At 37.4% G+C, this 20,393-nt stretch overlaps 1 protein-coding gene and 1 long non-coding RNA gene across 2 annotated transcripts in view; both read left to right on the top strand.

Moving 5' to 3' along the window:
* BCKDHB (branched chain keto acid dehydrogenase E1 subunit beta) overlaps nt 1-20,393 on the top strand; it is a 216,324-nt gene that overhangs the window by 88,102 nt on the left and 107,829 nt on the right. The window lies entirely within an intron of this gene.
* Nucleotides 508-15,623, top strand: LOC116588299. Its single transcript, XR_004284880.1, has 3 exons — nt 508-1,466; nt 9,364-9,367; nt 15,610-15,623. It is a non-coding gene; the product is annotated as an uncharacterized LOC116588299 (long non-coding RNA).

Genomic DNA, 20,393 nt, shown 5'->3' with positions numbered 1-20,393 from the left:
CTTAGCAAATACTCATTAGTTCCATCCATGTCATTGCAAATGGCAAGATTTTGTGTTTGTTTTTTTGATGGCCGCATAGTATTCCATAGTATACATATACCACATTTTCTTTATCCATTCATCTGTTGACGTACATCTAGGTTCTTTACATACTTTGGCTGTTGTGGACATTGCTGCTATAAACAATTTGGATGCATGTACCCCTTTGGATCACTACATTTGTATCTTTAGGGTAAATATTGAGTAAAGCGATAGCTGGTTCATAGGGTAGCTCTATTTTCAACTTTCTGAGGACCCTCCATACTGTTTTCCAGAGTGGCTGCACCAGCTTGCGTTCCCACCAACAATGGAGGAGTGCTCCCTTTCTCCGCATTCTCGTCAACACTTGTTGTTTCCTAACTTGTTAATTTTAGCCTTTCTGACTGGTATGAGGTGGTATCTCACTGAGGTTTTGATTTGCATGTCCCTGATGCTGAGTAATGTTGAGGACTTTTTCATGTGTCTGTTGGCCATCTCGGTGTCTTCTTGATTTTAATAAATTTTTAGATCTTATCTTATTCTATTAACTTTTTTTAGTATCCCTCCATATTTCACTGTGTAAGAAAATGACATTAATGCCTTCTACTCTTGTCTTCACCTCTTTCTTTTCTTCCAATTCCTATTTTGTATCAACTATTTATTTTTACATAGCTGAGACTGATAACATTCAATTCTGTACTATAACCATAATTAAACCTTCCAAACTTTTGATTTGAAAAGTTAAAAACCAATAAATACTCTTGATATTATTTTGACAACATAAATTTTTTTTTAACCACAGAGCTGACCAGGAGGGTAAGATTTTATTCCTTTTTTTTTCTTTTTAACTTTAGTCCAGTTGTCTTTGCCCCTAGGCACCTAAAAGGAGATATTCTTGGCCTCTAGAACAAAGGTTTGTCTTTTCTTATGGTGCATTAGTTCCATAAAATCTTGTCACATTTTAGATGCTTCATATTTGGGCCATAATGTTCTCTTGGATTGATCTGGATTTTTAAAAAAATTTCAAATTGTCTCTTCTTTTCTCCTTGAAAAAGCAGAGTCAGCCTTTAATATATCTTGAAGATCAATACTATCACTTGGAATCCACTTTTCTTAACCCCTAGGAGCCTTCTATTCCAGTTTTAACTGTCATTCCTTAACTATGCTACAAATTCATCCTCAAGAATATTTCTCCATTGCACTCTTAAAGACACTGTTTTCTTGGTTTCCTCCCTCATTTTGCTAACGAACATACAAATTAACTTCACCAAGCGGAAGTTGTGTGAGTGTGGGAGGCTCTCAGGACACCTACATTTGGGTGAAAAACATGTTTGTGTTTTGCACTCACACTGGGTTGATATTTGGCTGGATAAGAATTCTATGTTTGCAGTAACTTTCCCTTAGGAGTTTAAAGATAATGCTTCTCTATCTACTTGTATTATATTGGGGTAAGAAAGTGTGTTGCCAGTGTGATTTTCATCCTTCTGTAAGTGATTGTTCTATATGTTTGTTTTTCTGAAAACTTTTATTTATTTGTCCTTTTATACAGAAATGCCATATGTGTGCGTCTCAGAGTGAGTCTTTTTCAGTCATCTTATTTTGCTTCTCATGCGTTTACTCTGGGACCTTATTACTTATTTAAGAATAATTATATCCTTTTTCTTTTGTATATTACCTTTTCAAAAAACTTATTGGTTAGATAATAGCCCTTCTAGATTGATCCTCTGTGTCTCTCACCTTTTCCAATCTACTTTTTGTCCTGTTGTGTTCTTGTAGTGTTTTGACCATTTCTTCTCTTTTTAATTTTAATTCTTATTTTGAATAATTTAATTTCAGCAGTTTTTTTTTTTTTTTTCTTATGCTCTGTTCTTTTTGGACTTTGCTGTCGTTTTGTGCCATATCCTCTTCAGTTGTCCTGGGTATACCAATATAATATGAAAGTTATTTATATTATAAAATAATAGGCTTTTGAAAAGTTTGATTTGGTAAATCATCTCTGTTTCTTCAATAGTTTGTTTCTTTTGTAGTATCTACTTTTTGTTCTTTTTGATTATTTTGGAGCCCTGAGTGGGTGTTTTCCTATAGGTCTCTTTCCTCAGCAGTTATCTCTGTGGGAAGAGTTGAGCAGGTCTGTCTGTGCATGTGGGTAGGTGAATGGGAAGTGTCTGTAGGCATGAGGAGGGGGGTACCTCTCAATACACAAATGAAGTAGGCTTGCCTTTTGGACATCAACCCTCACAGAACAGGCCTATCTTTGTAGGCAATTTGAATGGTTTTATCATAGACTTTCTTCTTTGCCTGGATTGTCTCTGAGGTCAGGGTTGGAAATATGTGTTTGTATTTGGGGGAAGGGGGGCAGTTGGTACAGCTGCTTTATTTAATTCCCCTGTTATCATTCCCGGTTCTTACACCCACCTTCCACACCTGCTGGGGAGCCCATCTGGGGTCTCAGGGGAGCTTAGTTTCCTCTTCCCTTGTACACCCTCCCTCCCTCGCCCATGTGTCTGGGATTTAGCTCCTTCTGCTCTTGGTCTGCTTCTTCATCACACATCCATAAGACTCTTGTTTTAGTCTCTTTTGTCTAGTAATTGCTACCCCCTCCCCCAACTTGGTTGTTTTGGCTGTTAGGTTTTTTTTCCTTTTGTATTCATTTCCTGTCTTAGGAAAGGGAAGGTAAAAAAGCATATATTCAGTCTATCAGCTTGAGCTGGAAAGCTGCTCTATTTTTTCTTTTTCTTTTTTTTTTTTTAAGCAAGAGGCAGGGTGATTTTTGTATTTCAGTGTATTGTCCTTTCACCAAAATCTCAACTCCTTTCAGTAGTTTCTTAGTTGATATTCTAGGTTGATTATCTTATTCTGCAGGTAAGACCGATTGTGTCTCTTATAATCTATATACTTACTTTTTTTTCTTGTTTGGCTAAACCACTGAACAATATTGAATGATTGATAGTAATGATAGCAGATATTGAATGTGATATTTCTAAAGCCCAGTATCGAACTGATTGAATTATAAAGTAGAAAATAGAAACTATTGACTTCAATATATGGAGTCCTGGCTCACTGAGAAGGACAACAGAAATGTCTCACACAGGTAGTATTTTTGAGAGAATGGATTTGGCACTTACAGCCCGAGTACTTCTTGTACTTCTTTGACCAAGAACCACAATTCAGCATTGGAGATGAGGAAGAAAGGAAAGTAAGCTTTTTAAAATAATAAATTCTTCCATTGGAGTTGACCAAATTTCAGATGTCTGTCATTATTGGGGAACAAAATTACTTTTATGTCTTGCCAGTAAATCAAGGAAAACAAATCACGTGACTGGCAGCTACACTAGATCTTCTGCCCTAAAGTCAGTAAAGACAGTGAACCAACCAGACAGATACGTGCATGTGATAAATACAGCCTATGTGATTGACAACTGAATGACATCATTGCAAGGACCAAAAGACTTGGCTGTTGATTATCATGTAGAAGAAATCAACTGCTTGATTTAGTTTTATTTTCTGAAAGGGCTTTAAGGATTGCCTTGTGTGTGGTGCATAAACAATGGATCTTGGAATACTGAAAAAAATAAAATAAAATTACAATAAAGTTACATGAAAAGTTAAAAAAAAAAAGAATTGCCTTGTAGATGTTAAAACTGATTCATGATGTGAAACTCTAGGGTATAATATTGGAAATGCTTGGTGGAAGTTGCAGGAGAGTGATTTTCTGTCAAAATGAAAAAGGCTATTTATTAGTTTTGTCCTTAAAGGGACTGTAAGTTAGTTGGAACTATCAAAAAATGAAATGAATTACCTCTTGTGGTTGTGTGTTCCTCATTCATGGGAGATCATCTGGCAGAGATGTTAAGAGAAGGAATGGGGAGGATGGCCGAACCAGTCTCTTCTGTGTCAAAGACTGTGTAGAATTAAGGAAAACTGTCCTTTAGCATTCTGGAATATAGTACTATATTTCAATATGAAATGATGTAATGAAATAATACAGATATAAAAAAGAAGTTATTCATTTTTTTATGTTTTGCATGGGAAATTCCTCTCATAAGTCTAAAAAATACCTTTGTCCTTAGACTTTTCTTTAGACAGCTTTATGTTCTTTGTACCATAATCAAATAGTAAATTACTTCTCCAGTTCTGGAAGTAGAACAGACATCTAGTAGCTGAGTTTTATAATGACTTTTTTTGGTAGCCTCTCTGGCATTTACTTTTTATTTATTTTTATTTTAATTTTATTTTTTTAAAAGATTTTATTTATTTATTTGATAGAGACAGAGATCACAAGTAGGCAGAGAGGCAGGCAGAGAGAGGAGGAAGCAGGCTCCCTGCTGAGCAGAAAGCCCGATGAGGAGCTCCATCCCAGGACCCTGGGATCATGACCTGAGCTGAAGGCAGAGGCTTTAACCCACTGAGCTACCCAGGCGCCCCGTGGCATTTACTTTTTAAATTTTCCATGGCTGCTACTATCTTTTCTCTCCCTCTGTCCCCACCCCCTTTTCCCTGCCCCTCAGTTTAAACCCGCTTTGGTGTAGATGGGGCCACCTGTAGTACCTCTCCAACCATTAGTTCTTATCCATTCTCATTGCCTTACTCAAACCATCATCATTTCTCCCTAGGACATAGTGTCCTTTTGCTCCTTCCTTCTTGCCAGGGTAATTTATTAAACTGAAAAACTTCTTGGTATTACGACTCATAGTTCAATTCTGGTGGTGCTTTCAGATGGTTGTCAACACAAAAAATGTAAAATCATACTATGACATATTTGGTCCTCTGGGATCTGACCCTGGCCTGTTGTCTTTTAAGTCTGTATTGTTTCCTTCTCAGTGTTGTTCACAGGGCACCACAGCCTGCTCTCAGAGCTGCTTTCCTTCCCCTTGTGTTGTAGTTTTTAATGTCCTCATCTAGCTTTCTCATGGTGCTGCTTTCCAGCTCTGTATGTTCACAAGCACAGCAGCATGGAGAAGATGTGAAATAAAAATGTATTTCTTGTCCCATAATATATGAACTTTCCATGTAGTCAGAGATCAGGTTTTGTCGAATCTCCATTTTCAGGGACATGACCGAGAATCTCAAAGTAGGTAGAAAAAGACTTAGAAATAGCTTGGGGTAGCGACCATAAAACCCACACCTAAAAGCAGATACATGTTAATTCTGTAGGAGAGACTAGGAGGCCCTTCATCATATGCCTTCACCTTCCAGTTAGAATTCTTACAAATATGTCTTCTTGCTCTCCCAGGTTCCCAATAGATTAGAAACAACACATTGGAAGATGGGGCAAAGTTAGGATGTCCCAGGTAAGGACTTGGCAAGACTAGAGCTGATACAATGATAACCTGAGAACGAGGCACTCTGTGGGAAAAGAAAAAAACAGTAAAAAATACGTAAGAATATTTAAAAATCACAGGAGTTTGTAGTCAGTTTAGAAACAAGATGGACCTGGGCCTTGGTTACATGGTATTATAATTGATGTTCCAAATTCTGTCAATCATCATGAGATTAATTTCTGTTCTATGCACTGTTTAAAATGCAATATTATTGCTTAAAGGTATGAGCAGGGTGAACTCTCAAACATGTGGAACAACCCAGCCTCCTATAGTGCTAGATAAATGAGCTCTTGCTGAGTTTTTTTCTGAAAGCTGCAGGGTATGGTGCTCTGCTTCTGATCATTAATTTCCCTTTGGTTATATTCATATTGCTAACAATGTTATTTAGTGATCTTCTGTTAGGGTATTTTTCTATTAATTTCGGATTTCTCCTGTCACATTTGGAAACTAGTAAAATGACCCCTTTCTCTTTGTTCTTACTGTTCTTCAGTTCTTTTAGTCATGGAGCTGCTTATGAATTTTCAGTGGTGGCAACCTCAGTGTATCATTAATTCTGATACTATTTTGCATTAAATCCCTCTGACACTTTCCAAACTTTAACTGAATTGGTAGGAAGGAGAAAAGAGGGGGATAAAACCTCCATCTTTGAAGACGGCTGACAGACAATAACGTCAAGGTGTGAGACAACACTTGAGGTGTGGCAGATCCCAGGTGTAGTCACAGTACTAGAAGTCCCTGCGCCATGGCTTGGAACCACTTGTCTTCTTGGTGTGAATCACTCAAGACATGTTTCTTTCATCTCTCAGTGTGGTTAAACTCCAGGGGAAGTTGGGCTGTGGTACCAGAGGGTGGGGGGCGTGTTGACTAATCTATTAAGTAGCCTTTTATCCAAGAGACTAGTTTCTCATTAGTATTTTGACCAAAAGTGTAGATGGTTGGAAATATGGATTTTTGTTTTTAATTAGTCTCTCTAGGGACAAGAGGCTTATTTTTGAAGAATGGAATTTTAAGGAAGCCTGACAATCTCAGTTTTCATGTGACTGAAAAATTTTGGCAGCTGAAAAAGCTTTCACAACCAGGAGTTCGAGCCAGACTTTCCAGTGGCTAAGCCATTCACTGGGGGTTAGACTCGTGGGTAGCCTCTACCTCAGTTCTCCCACCACAGTGGTTACCTTTAGGGTGCTTGGGGCATTTTCATGTATCTTGCTTCCTAAGGGCTTTGAAGGCTCTCATGGGGTTTATCCTTCCATCATGTATCTTATAAAGATCTCCCCTTTTCCATCCCATATTTATACATTTTAATCAGGTTAGTTGATACCTACCGCAGGCATAGGACAGCATAATGCGAAAAGATCTTTGCCTCCTCTCTTATATGACCACAAAATTATAATGCTACTGTATTTACCAGTTTTGTAACTTGAGAAGCAGAAATTGATGGTTTTGCCCAAAATCCTGTAGGAAGATACAAGTAGGCAAAAGCAAGCAGACTTGGAAAGCCACCCAGTTCCATCCCCCACTGCCCTGCACTGTAGCAACCTGACAGTCAGCAGTTCCTTCCTGCTCGGCTCTTCCTGTCCAATGAGGCAACCAGTTCTCTTGTGTGGTTCTGGCTGTTAGAAAGTTTTCAGGTGATACTTACTTTTCTCGTAATTCCATCTACTGATTCCTAGTCTCCCTTGTTAAGATCTTATTTATGCCCACTTCTATTTGACTTGTCTTCAAATATTTGGATACCTTCCAAGCCTCCTGGCAGTCCTCTCATCTCCAGTTTGAATATTCTATTCATCCCTTTCAGCTATGACTTAAATCCTCTGGTTTCCAGATTCCTCCCTATACTGATGGCTGTTCTTTGGACATATTCTCAATGTCTAATGACCCTTTTAACTTCAGATGACTTAAAAATGACTCTTGAGGTTATTTGTCTGTCAGCCAAATGCCTCCTAGGACTTGTTTTCTCCTAAGGTCTGACCTCTGTCATGACCTAGCAGGAGAACAATGCTTCCTTTATGTTTCTGTTTTGAAATACTTGGAAAGGTAGTGTGTTCCATGTCACTGGATACGTGAAGGAGATGCGCGTAATGTCAAGGATGTTAATAGATAAATAGCAAATTGGGGGTGTGGTGTCCTTACAAAAGTAAATTAAAATGGCTACTTAGAAAGTACCTGTATATGGTGGCACCTGGGTGGCTCAGTCCGTTGAGCGTCTGCCTAGGGCTCAGGTCATGATCCCAGGACCCTAGGATCGAGCCCCCATAGCTGGCTCCCTGCTCAGTGGGGAGCCTGCTCCCTCTCCTTACCCCTCCCACCTTGTGCTCGCCCTCGCTATCTTTCTCACTCTCAAATAAATACATAAATATTTTAAAAAACAAATTTTAAAAAACAAATAAATACAACTACTTGTATGGAATACTATAAAATATAGGACATATTAAGATGTATAATACTGGGAGTAATCTTAGTGAATATTCTTTCAGAGGGGCCTTACATGCGTTTGTTCTTTGACCAATCCCTCAGTAAACTTGCAGGATTATTTTGCATCTGTGAAACACTGCGTCTTTTGTCAAAAACTTTTAGTTCACAAAAGCTTCGTTAACATTTTTCCTTCGTGTCAACAAAGAGTGCTTTAATTTTTCCACATTTGCCCATATTTAAAAGACTCAGCATTTGGGCAATACAACTAGGTTGTTACAAACTTTCAGAAAACCCTTAATCAGTGTTGCTAACATTGTTTCGTCTGGTACCAACTACTCTCCCATTTCCTTGAGGATGATGTTAGCTATGCTTTCTTAGATAATCTCAGCCATTTATCAGTGACATTTTTATAAATGGCATATTGTTTCTCTTAAGCCTAAAATGAAGTTATTGAAAAATATATTGACCTTACTATAAATTTGGCACTTTGTAGCTGATAGATTTTGCCAAATTATGGCAATGAAAGCTTTAATAGTGCCTATTTTAGGACAAGTGATTCTTTAGGGAAAATGTTAACATCATTCTACTATAGAGAGTCTTTTTGGTTTTTTTTGTTTTGTTTTGTCCTAAGGTAATTTTTAAAAATGTGTGGCTGTTGTGAGATATTTAATTCAGTAATGTTGAATGTAAGGACATTCAATGAAAGGGTTCTGGTGTTATAAGGAAAGGATGTTAAAAAACCAAAATCTCTCATGTAAATTGTGGTTTGTAACGGTATTACCCTCAGGGAAGGGAGGCTCATTGAAACTTCCATGACTATTAATTTTGAGAAAAAGCATGCATGGTCTTGTTGGACTGAAGCCTCCAACCATCTTATCAAGCCAAGGATACAAAAGTAGGCTCATTTTGCATTCCTTCTTGGCTCATTAATCAAAGTGAAGATGGTAAGAATATATGGATGGTATGTTGTGTCCTTTGTCAAGTTAGCATAGGGTATGAGTCATGAATATTTCCCATTTCTTGATTTTATCAATTGTCTCCCCAAAGTCACTCACCAGAAGTACACAGTAAGAAGTTGAATTCCTTTGGCTTACTTAACTTGTTTTGGAGAATGGGTGAGAAGGGTTTCCAACTGGAGCTGTCAGTTCTTTTCCGCAGCAGGCGCCTGCCTTTAGCCTTTTGTGAGAATAGTCTGATATGCTTCTTCCTTCTTTTGCTACCATGAAGCATACTATCCCAGCTTTTGCAGGCTTTCAGACTGTAAAAGTGATTGCATAGCCTGGTCAGCACACAGAGTTCTGGGGCATGGAACTGGTTCTCAGGCCCCAGTTTTCTGCTGGTTGCTGGATGACCTTGGGCAAATGAGTCAACTTCTTCTCTACTTTCCTTTCTACTTTATGAAATTGAGACTTTCTTTTTCTTCTTAGTCTTAAAAAAGTTTTCAGCAATTAAATAAAAGGTAAAAAGGGTTTGTTGAAGGACTTAATACCTATCTGGGTACTTTAGTTTATATAGGTAGGTTGACCTCTCATATTACTAGAATAAATTAAACAAAATGCCCCAAATGGGTTCAATGTGTATTCCAGATTGTCTGTTACCTAGAAGATGTAAGTCTGGTCTAATTTGTATAAATCATTTCAGTCTCTTTTGAGGAAAAGCAATGTGGTGGTTTATGTTTTTCATGTAAATGTATTACAGCATTAAAGGAGTTCAAGGGACACTGAAGGTTGTTTAGTCACTGAAACCTTTAAAGTCCCTTCAGTTAGTGTACTTGATTCTCGTGAACCCTTTAAAATCATCTCGTTAATTAAAATTTTAAATTGCATCGGGATTATTTCATCTCTTCAGGGCTCTCACTTTTAAATTTTGCTTTACTTATTAATTTAAAAATGTAGGTGAATTATGCTCATTTTGGGAAAATATTTGGGCTCCAGCTGACATAAATTTGAGGCCAGTCTCTGTATCCCAGAGGTCTAATATGCTTTTGAAACCTTATTATCTCATTTATACTCCATTTCTCATATTTGAGTGCCCTATAAACCTGTAGACTTTAAAGACCTGAGCTGCGGCCCTAACCTAATAGTACAATTGGCTTTTAGACGTATAACCATAAAACACCTTAAAGGGAGTCCTCTGTTTATGGATCTAAAAGTGTTGTACTTGAGCTAACAGTGAGGCTAAGGGCTGATGTGAGCTTTTGAAAAGTATAAAGCCCACTGCTAAATGGTGGAACTGTTATCTAGTAAGAGTACGTCTGTGACTCATTGTAGTTCCCTTGCCTTTTATTCCTATGAGCTGTAGAAAGAACCCACTGTAGGGGGTTGGAAATATTCTTTCTTAGGATTGTGGGATGACAGAGTGGTTGCTTTTTCCAACCACCATATGTGGTGATTAGACTCTCCGGAATGACATTGGGGTTCTTTTGGAACAAACAGCAACAGCCTTCCAAATAACTTATAATAAATAAAGTATGTAAAACATTTTCTTCAGCCAGATGTAATGTTCAATAGTAGAGGAGTAAATTTAAAGTGATCTTTTACAGGAAAATTTGGGAAATGCCTGGATAGATTAAGAAAACAGTTATGCTGTTAGTAATAAACTCCTTTCCAGTTCTTAGGTGAGAATATACAATAGTTTACTTGGATTTCATTTTCATGATTTCTTGGAAGATACATTGATGGGAAAAACCTAAAAACTCAGGGAGATAATACTCTATTTGAGCTTTTAGAGTCATTGTTTCTAGTAATCAAAAACATTTAAGCAGATAGTACACTTCTATATGGTTCATTTTCCTGAATGTTTAATAACTGATCTGATTTTGTAAATTAAATTATATAGTATATGTAGTAGAGTGAAACCCAGTTCCGGGGGAACTCTGGATAAGCTGGCATCTAAACTTGTTCTCTGAGCCCCCATTCAACCACCTAAAACAGCAGTTTCAGAATTTCTAGGAGAAGGAAGTTAGGGGCTTGAGTGGAGATCATTTAGAGAACTTGTCTTGAAATGGTATTTTCTTTCCACACAGTGCTTTTACCTGGTTTTTGTTTATTTTAATGGGATTAGTTTGGAGAGCTTTGTATCTGTCATTGCCAAGCTTTGGTGTCTCCAATGCCCTTCAGATCAGACCCAAGCCAGGGCAAGTATGTGTGCAGAGATTCAAAGTGTACTCTTGACTCTGACTGTGACCAGCCTTGGCTCTCAGAAAGCTTCAGAACATTGTTTATTCTGCAGAATGGGAGGGGAAACGGTAGTAGTGGAGATATTTGTGTGAGGACCTAGACCTTAAAGCTGCCTGGGAACTCCTCAGGGAAGCCTAGTACCTGCCCAGTAGTCCAATGGCAAGGAGTGTACACTAGAATGCTATAGAAGACATCTTGTCAAACTAGGATATGCTAAAGGCATTCTCATTAAACTATTCTTTCAATTTGTTCCTTGGGTAAATAGTCATTGAGCAACTGCTAGCATTTTCTAGGTGTTTTGGAAATGGAGGACATAGCAAACAGAACAGATGATGTTTCCCACCCCCCGCCAAGCTGCAGGGATCTGATGGAAGCTGGGGACACAAGAAGGGAGATTGTTCACTCTTCTGTGAGGGCTTCCTGAAGAGTGGCAGGTATGAACTTTCCACTACAGGGATGAGAAAACAGGACAACACCATTTCCCCCTTTCCCATGAGTGCTCAAGTAATTCAGTGAGCAACACAGCACCCTCAGTGGAGGCTGGAGCCATTTACACAAAGCCCTGCACCCTGCAGGTGCATCTTCCCTAGGCAAGTCCACCTGAGAACCAGTGCTCTTCTCCCGAAGACCAGCACAGACCCCTCACATACACCAAGTCCACTGATCATAGAGCGCTGCAAAACTTCATCTCTAAGGGAAATAGGATCTAGCCTCTTTTAACAAGCAGACCAAACACACACAGTTAAAACTTGCCAAACAGTGGGTAAGATCCAAACACTCTCCACTGTAGGTAAGGAGAAACTCTGCAGAGGACTGACCTGAGGGAAAGAGCAGCCAAAACACAATAGCAGAGGGGTATCCGGGTGTCTCAGTGGGTTAATTATCAAAGTCTTGGTTTCAGCTTAGGTCTTCATATCGGGATCGTGAGTTCAAGCCCCACGTTGGGTTCCATGCCCAGCATGGAGCATACTCAAAACAAAACACCGCACAGCAGCAGAATGCACCCTCTGAAACACCTCCTGAAGCACCAAGCCCAGGACAATATAGGACCTCTTTTTAATAGAGCCGTTAATCAGGAGCAGGAATATAACAGGCTTTCCTAATACAAAAACAGTGACCTAGACAAAATGAAAAGACAGAGGAATTCACCACAAAAGAAAGGACAGGAAGAGGTAATGGCCAGAGAGTTAATCAAAACAGATATAAGTAAGATGCCTGAACCTGAGTTTAAAACAACAATCATAAGGATGCAAGCTGGGCTTGAGAAAAGTATAGAGAACACTAGAGAATCCCTTATTGCAGCGATAAAAGAAATAAAACCTAGTCAGGTTGAAATAAAACATGCTGTAACTGATATGCAAAACTGATCAGATGCAATGACGATGTGGATGGACAAAGCAGAGGAAGAAATCAGTGATATAGAAGATAAAATTATGGAAAATAATGAAACAGAAGAAGAGGGAGAGAAAAGTAATGGATCACAAATGTAGACATAGGTCACTCAGTGACTATATAAAGCATAGTAACATTCATATCATAGGAATTCCAGAAGAAGAGACGGAAATTGGAGCAGAAGGTAGATTTGAGCAAATTATAGTTGAAAACTTCCCTAATCTGTGGAAGGAAACAGTCATTCAAATCCAGGAAGCACGGAGAACTCCCATCAAATTAAAAAAAAGCCAGCCAACATGAAGATATATTGTAGTACAATTTGCAAAATAATGAGATAAGGAAGGAACCCTGAAAGCAGCAAGGGAAAAGAAATTCCTAACCTACAAGGGAAGACATATCAGAAACCTGGCAGGCCAGAAGAAAGTGGCGTGATATATTCAACTTGCTGAAGGGGAAAAATATGCAGCAAAGATTACTTTATGCAGCAAGGCTGTAATTCAGAATAGGAGAGAGAGAGTTTCCCAGACAAACTAAAGGAGTTTATAACCACTAAACCAGTCCTGTAGGGAATATTAAAGGGGACCCTTTGAATGGGAAAGAAAAGCCAATAGCAACAAAGACTAGAAAGGAACAGGGAAAATCTCCAGAAACAGTGACTTAACAAGTAATACAGTGGCACTAAATTTATGCCTATCAATAATTACTTTGAATGTAAATGGACTAAGTCCTCCAATCAAAAGATATAGGGTATCAGAATGCATTAAAATGAACCTGAATAAGACCCGTTTATATGCTGCTTGCAAGAGACTCATTTTAGACTTTAAAGACATCTCCAGATTGAAAGTGAGGGGATATAGAACCATCTATCATGCTAATAGACATCAAAAGAAAGCCAGAGTAGCCACACTTATATCAGACAAACTAGATCAAAGACTCTAATGAGAGATGAAGAAGAAGGGCACTATATCATAATTAAGGGGTCCATCCAACAAGAAGATCTAACAATTGTAAATATGCCCCCAACTTGGGAGCACCCAAATATATGAATCTATAACAAACAAAGACACTCATTGATAATAATACAGTAATACTAGACGACTTTAACACCCCCCACTTAACAGCAATGAACAAGATCATCTAAGCAGAAAATTAACAAGAAAACAATGGCTTTGATACATTGGACTGGATAGACTTAAAAGATACATTCAGAACATTTCATTCTGAAGCAGCAGAATACAGTCTCTTTGAGTGCACATGGAACATTCTCCAGAATAGATCACATACTGGGCCACAAATCAGGCCTCAACATGTACAAAACAATTGAGCTCATACCGTGCATATTTTCAGACCACAACACTGTGGAATGAAGTTAACCACAAGAAGAAATTTGGAAAGACCACAAAATATATGGAGGTTAAAGAACTTCCTACTAAAGAATGAATGGGTTAACCAGGAAATTTCAGAAAAAATTAAAAAAATGCATGGAAGCAAATGAAAATGAAAACATGACAATCCAAAATCTTTGGGCTGTAACAAAGACAGTCTTAAGAGGGAAATATATAGCAATACAGGCTTACTTCAAAAAGCAAGAAAAGTCTCAGCTGCACGACCTAACCTTACACCTAAAGAAGCTAGAAAAGAAACACCAAATAAAGCCTAAAGCGAACAGAAGAAGGGAAATAATGAAGATTAGAGCAGAAATAAATGATATAAAAACAAAACCAGTAGAACAGATCAACAAAACTAAGAGCTGGTTCTTTGAAAGAATTAATAAAATTGGTAAATCCCTAGCCAAACCTAAGAGAGAGGACCCTAATAGATAAAAAAATCATGAATGAAAGAGGAGAGATCAAAACCAACACCACAGAAATACAAACAATCGTAAGAGAATATTAAGAAAAATTATATGCCAAAAAACTGGGCAATTTGGAAGAAATGGATAAATTCCTAGAAACATACAAACTACCAAAACCAAAACAGGAAGAAATAGAAAATTTGAACAGACCCATAACCAGCCAAGTAATTGAATCAGTAATCAAAAATCTCTCAACAAACCAAAGTCCAGCCCAGATGGCTTCCTAGGGGAATTCTACCAGACATTTAAAGAAGGGCTAATATCTATTCTTAAACTTTTCTAAAAAATAGAAATGGAAGGAAAGCTTCCAAACTCCTTCTACAAGGCCAGCATTACCTTGATTCCAAAACCAAAAAAGGACCCTACTAAAAAGGAGAATTACAGGCCAATATCCCCAATGAATATGGATGCTGAAATTCTTAACAAAATGCTAGCAAATTGAATCCAACATACATTAAAAGAATTCACCACCACAGACAAGTGGGATTTATTCCTAAGCTTCAGGAGTAGTTCAGTATTTGCAAAGCAATCAACCTGATACACCACATTAGTAAAAGAAAGGATGAGAACCATATGATCCTCTCAGTAGATGCAAACAAAAGCATTTGACAAACTATAGCATTCTTGATTAAAAACCCTCAACAAAGTAGGGATAGATGAAACATAGTTCAAAATCATAAAGGCCATATACAAAAGACCCACAGCTAATATCATCGTCAGTGGGGAAAAACTGAGAGCTTTTCCTTTCTGGTCTAGAGCAAGACAGGGATGGCCCCTCTCACCACTGTTGTTAAATATAGTACTGGAAGTTCTAGCCTAACCAATCAGACAACAAAAAGAAATAAAAGGCATCCAGATTGGCAAGGAAGAAGTCAAACTTTTTCACTATTTGCAGATGACATGATGCTCTATGTTGAATATCCAAAAGATGCCACCAAAAAATTGCTAGAAGTATTACAGGACTTCAGCAGAGTCACAGGATATAAAATCAACCTACAGAAATCAGTTGCACCTCTATACACCAATAATGAAGCAGCAGAAAAAGAAGTCGGGGATTGATCCAATTTAAAATTGCACCAAAAGCCCTAAGATATCTAGGAATAAACCTAACCAAAAAGGTAAAAGATCTGTATTCTAAAATACAGAATGCTTATGAAAGAAATTGAAGATGCATAAAGAAATGGAAAAACATTACCTGCTCATGGATTGGAAGAGCAAACATCATTAAAATATCTATAGTATCCAAAGCAATACACATTTAATGCAATCCCTATCAAAATACCACCAGCATTTTTCATAGAGCTAGAACAAATAATCCAAAAATTTGTATAGAACCACTAAAGACCCTAAATAGCCAAAGCAATCCTGAAAAAGAAAAGCAAAGGTGGCGGCATCACGATTTTGGACTTCAAGCTCTATTACAAAGCTGTAGTCATCAAAACAGTGTGGTACTAGTACAAAGATACATAGATCAATGGAACAGAATAGAAAACCCTGAAATGGACCCACAACTATATGATCAACTAATGTACTTAATGTTTGACAAAGCAGGAAGGACTATCTAATGGAAAAAAGATGGTCTCTTTGGCAAATGGTGTTGGGAAAACCAGATGGCTTTATTATACCATTCACAAAAAAATTCAAATGGATGAAAGACCTAAATGTGCTACAAGGAAACTATCAGTCTCATAGAGGGGAACATAGGCAGCAAATTCTTTGACTTCAGCTGTAACAACTTGTTACTAGGCCCATCTACAGAGGCAAGGGAAACAAAAACAAAAATGAACTATTGGGACTTCATTTAGATTAAAAGCTTCTACACAGTGAAGGAAACAACAAACCAAAGGACAGCCTATGGAATAGGAGAAGATACTTGCAAATGACGTATCTGATAAAGGGTTAGTATATAAAGAACTTACATAACTCAACACCCCAAAACCAAATACTCCAATTAAGAAATAGGTAGAAGACATGAGCAAACATTTTCCTCAAGAAGACATCCAGATGGCCAACAGACACATCAAAAGATGCTCAACGTCACTCAGCATCAGAGAAATACAAATCAAAACCATGATGAGGTAACCACCTCATGCCTGTCAGAATGGCTAAAATTAACAACACAGGAAACAACGGATGCTGGTGAGGATGTGAAGAAAGGGGAACCCTCTTACACTGTTGGTGGGAATGCCAACTGGTGCAGCCACTCTGGAAAACAGTATGATAGCTCCTCAAAAAGTTAAAAATGGAACTATCCTATGCCCCAGCAAGTGTCCGACTAGATATTTACCCAAAGTACACAAAAATACAGATTTGAAGGGTTACATGCTCCCTGATGTTTGTAGCAGCATTATCAATAGTAGCCAAACTGTGGAAAGAGCCCAAATGTTCATCAAGTAATGAATGGATAAAGATTTTATGTGTGTGTGTATAGTATGTATATATTATATATATTTGTGTACATATATAATACATACATATGTATAAATATTATTACACACATATATAATATATGTACATATTAGATATATAATGGAACATTACGCAGTCATCAAGCAGATGAAATCTTGCCATTTGCAACAACATGGTTGGAGCTAGGGAGTATTATGCTGAACAAAATAAGTCAGAGAGAAATATTATATGATTTCACTCATGGGTGGAATTTAAGAAACAGCATCAACATATGGGAAGGAAAAAAAAGGGAAGCAAGCCATAAGGGGACTGTTAAATATAGAGAGCAAACAGGGTTGCTGGAGGGAGGTGGGTGGGGGATGGGCTAAATGGGTGGTGGGTCCTCAGAAGGGTACTTATTGTGATAGGCACTGGGTGTTATATGTAGGTGATGAATCACTGAATTCTACACCCAAAACCAATTTTACTATATATGTTAACTAACTAGAATTTTAATGAAAACTTTAAAAAAAGAGAAGGAAGCTATATAAATATTTGTCGAGGAAAAGTAGGCTTAATAGCATGTGTGAAGGGTCTAAGGTAGGAAGATGCTTTGACTGTTGGAGTAACAGCAACGAGGCTGGTGTGATTGTAGGAGATTAGGTGGTGGAAGTAACTGGTAGCCAGATCAGAAACAAAATAGGGATGCCTACTCTCTCCAGGATTAATCAGTGCAACTTCAGAGGATCTAAATAATGATATAAGACTAGAACATTAAATTATTATAGACAAAAGAGAATAAAACTATTTGAACTTTTACAGGGTATATTCATACACTTGTGAAGTCTGGGAGACTGTAAACAATTGACAGTACAAGAATTGAGAAAGGAAGCTTGATAGACAATAAATATTTAAGATGCAATAGTTTTCCCCTATTCTGTTGACATATAGCCAGAAATTAAAAATGGCCCAAAGATCCTATTTAAATAAAAATAAAGAACCATGAGAGACTGTGGACTCTGAAAAACAATCTCAGGGTTTTGGAGGGGTGGGGGGTGGGAGGTTGGGTGAGCCTGATAGTGGGTATTAAGGAGGGCATGTATTGCATGGAGCACTGGGATTGGTGCATAAACAATGAATTCTAGAACACTGAAAAGAAATTTAAAAAATAAATAAAAATTAAAAAAAAAAACCCTAAGGATACATTGTAAAAGAAAGATAGTAGATTTATACAGAAAATAATAAAATCTTATGGAAGACCTTAAAACCAGACTCAAAGAGACTGTTCTTGGATGGCACAGCAATATAACACAAACCATCTAATACAACCCCAATTTCAGTGCTTAAGGAGTTTTTTAGTCTTTTTAAATTTTTATTATTTATTTATTTATTTTTAAAAGATTTTATTTATTTATTTGACAGACAGAGATCACAAGTAGGCAGAGAGGCAGGCAGAGAGAGGAGGAAGCAGGCTTCCTGCTGAGCAGAGAGTCCGATGCAGGGGCTCGATCCCAGTACCCTGGGATCATGACCCGAGCTGAAGGCAGAGGCTTTAACCCACTGAGCCATCCAGGCGCCCCTTTTAGTCTTTTTTTAAACTATCTAAAAATATTTGCAACTTTACTTAGGAGAATAAATGCCCCAGAATAGGCAAAAAAGAACAATGAACAGGATTTTTTATTAGCTGAAATTAAAACTAACTGTAATGCCATGCTAACAATCGATGGCTAGCAGATAACATACAGGGTAGGGATTAGCTAACTTTTTCTGTAAAAGGCCAGATAGTAAATATTTTCAACTTTGTGGGCCAAATTGCCTCTCCCTTGACTACGCAACTGTGTCTTTTAGGGTTAAAGCAGCTCTATGGATGTGATTTGATTTATTTTTTGAACTGCAGTTTGCTAATTCATGATATTTATCTTACAACAAAATAGTGCTCAGAAACTGATAGCATGATATGCAACAAAAGTGATATTTTAAGTTTCTTGAAGAAGAGGGTTTATTTAATAAATGGTGCTGACAACATTTATATTAATCTATAAAAATAATATCAAATTCCTACTTAACACATAAAATTAAACTCGGTGCATATTTAAATATGGAAACTAAAGAAAATAATAGAAGAAAATTTAAAAAATATTGTGTAATCTAGGATTAAAGGATGTATTTTTAAATAAGATAGCAGGGGACAGAAAGTATAGAAACTAAAGAAAAGGAGAAAGATGTTTGATTGCATATATGAGTGAAATTTTGTTTATGGCAAAGTTACAAAATTTGATAATTTATAATCTATAAACAAATGAAAATGACAGTCTATAAAAAATATTTGTAATATATATGAAGAAAAAGGGCTAATATCCATATCACGCAAAATGCCTCTTCAATTGACCCAGTTATAAAAGAGGACAAAGAGGTCTGTTCTTATGAAATCAAATGTCTAGTGGCTGTAGGAAAAGATGGTCAGTATCACTAGAAGCTGTATTCTTCTGTAAAACAGGATACTTAGAGTACCCATTTCATAGTATTGTACCTACCTCATAGTTCATACCAGCCTCACAATATATGAAAAGATTAAATCAGATAATACAAATAAAGCATTAAAATGCTCAGCACATAGTATGTACTCAACAAATGGTAGTTAATTGCTCTGTAGAAATAAAAGCATGAGTAGGCAAAGATTGCTGTGAGGAGGCTATTTATTTCAGTTTTTAGTTGGGAATAACTGGAAACAAATGGAATAGTCTGTTAATAAGGAAATAATGGAATAAATTATTTATTATTACTGTGGAGTTTCCTGCCTGCACTCAGGTACAGCTTCTCCTATTATCAACATCCCTCATTAGAATGGTTCCTTTTTGTTGTTGTTGTTATTTTTGAAGTTTGTACCTCTTATTTTTTAAATCCAGGCTGAACCTACTTTGGCTTATCACAGTCATCCAAAGTTCATAATTTATCTTTGGATTCACTCTTGGTGTTGTACATTCAATAGGTTTGGACAGATAAATGATAACATATATCTATTATTGAAGTATCGAGTATCCGTTATTGAAGTGTAGAGTAGTTTCACTGCCCTAAAAATCCTCTGCTCAGTTTATTCATCCCTCCTTTGCACTTCCACAATTCCTGGCAACCACTGAACATTTTATTGTCGCCATGATTTTTCTTTTCCCGGAACATCCTATAGTTGAAATCATACGTAGCCATTTCAGATTGGCTTCTTTAATTTAGTAATGTGCATTTACCGTTCTTAAATGACTTTTCATGGCTTGATAGCTTTTTTCATTTTAGTGTCAAATAATATTCCATTTTCTGGATGTACCACAGTCTATTTATCCGTTGACGTACTCAAGGACATATTGGTTGCTTCCAGGTTTTGGCAGTTAAAAACATTTGCACGCACAGGTTTTTGTGTGGATGTAAGTTTTCAGGTCCTGTAGTAAACTCTTTTTTTATTTTTAAAGATTTATTTATTTATCTGAGGGAGAGCGAGAGAGAGCCCATGAGTGAGAGGGGGAGAGGAAAAGGGAGAGAGAATCCCAAGCAGACTCCACACTGAGCACAGAGCCCAACTGATGGCTTGATTCCACAACCCTGAGACCATGACTCGAGCCTAATCCAAGAGTTGGACACTTAATCGACTCCTCAACCCAAGTGCTCCTAGTAAATTCTAACGAACAAAAATGCTGGATCATATGCTAAGAATGGGTTTAGTTTTAGAAGAAACTACCCAACTGTCTTCCAGAGTGGAATGAATGAGAGTTAGGGTTAGGGTTAAAACAGTGTTTTATCAGACAGCTCTTTTGGAATTACTTTCTACACGTCTATGGC

Source organism: Mustela erminea, chromosome 4, assembly GCF_009829155.1.
Source record: "Mustela erminea isolate mMusErm1 chromosome 4, mMusErm1.Pri, whole genome shotgun sequence".
Lineage (NCBI taxonomy): Eukaryota > Metazoa > Chordata > Mammalia > Carnivora > Mustelidae > Mustela > Mustela erminea.
The sequence above is the reverse complement of the archived record's forward strand: the minus strand, read 5'-3'. Positions and strand labels throughout refer to the sequence as shown.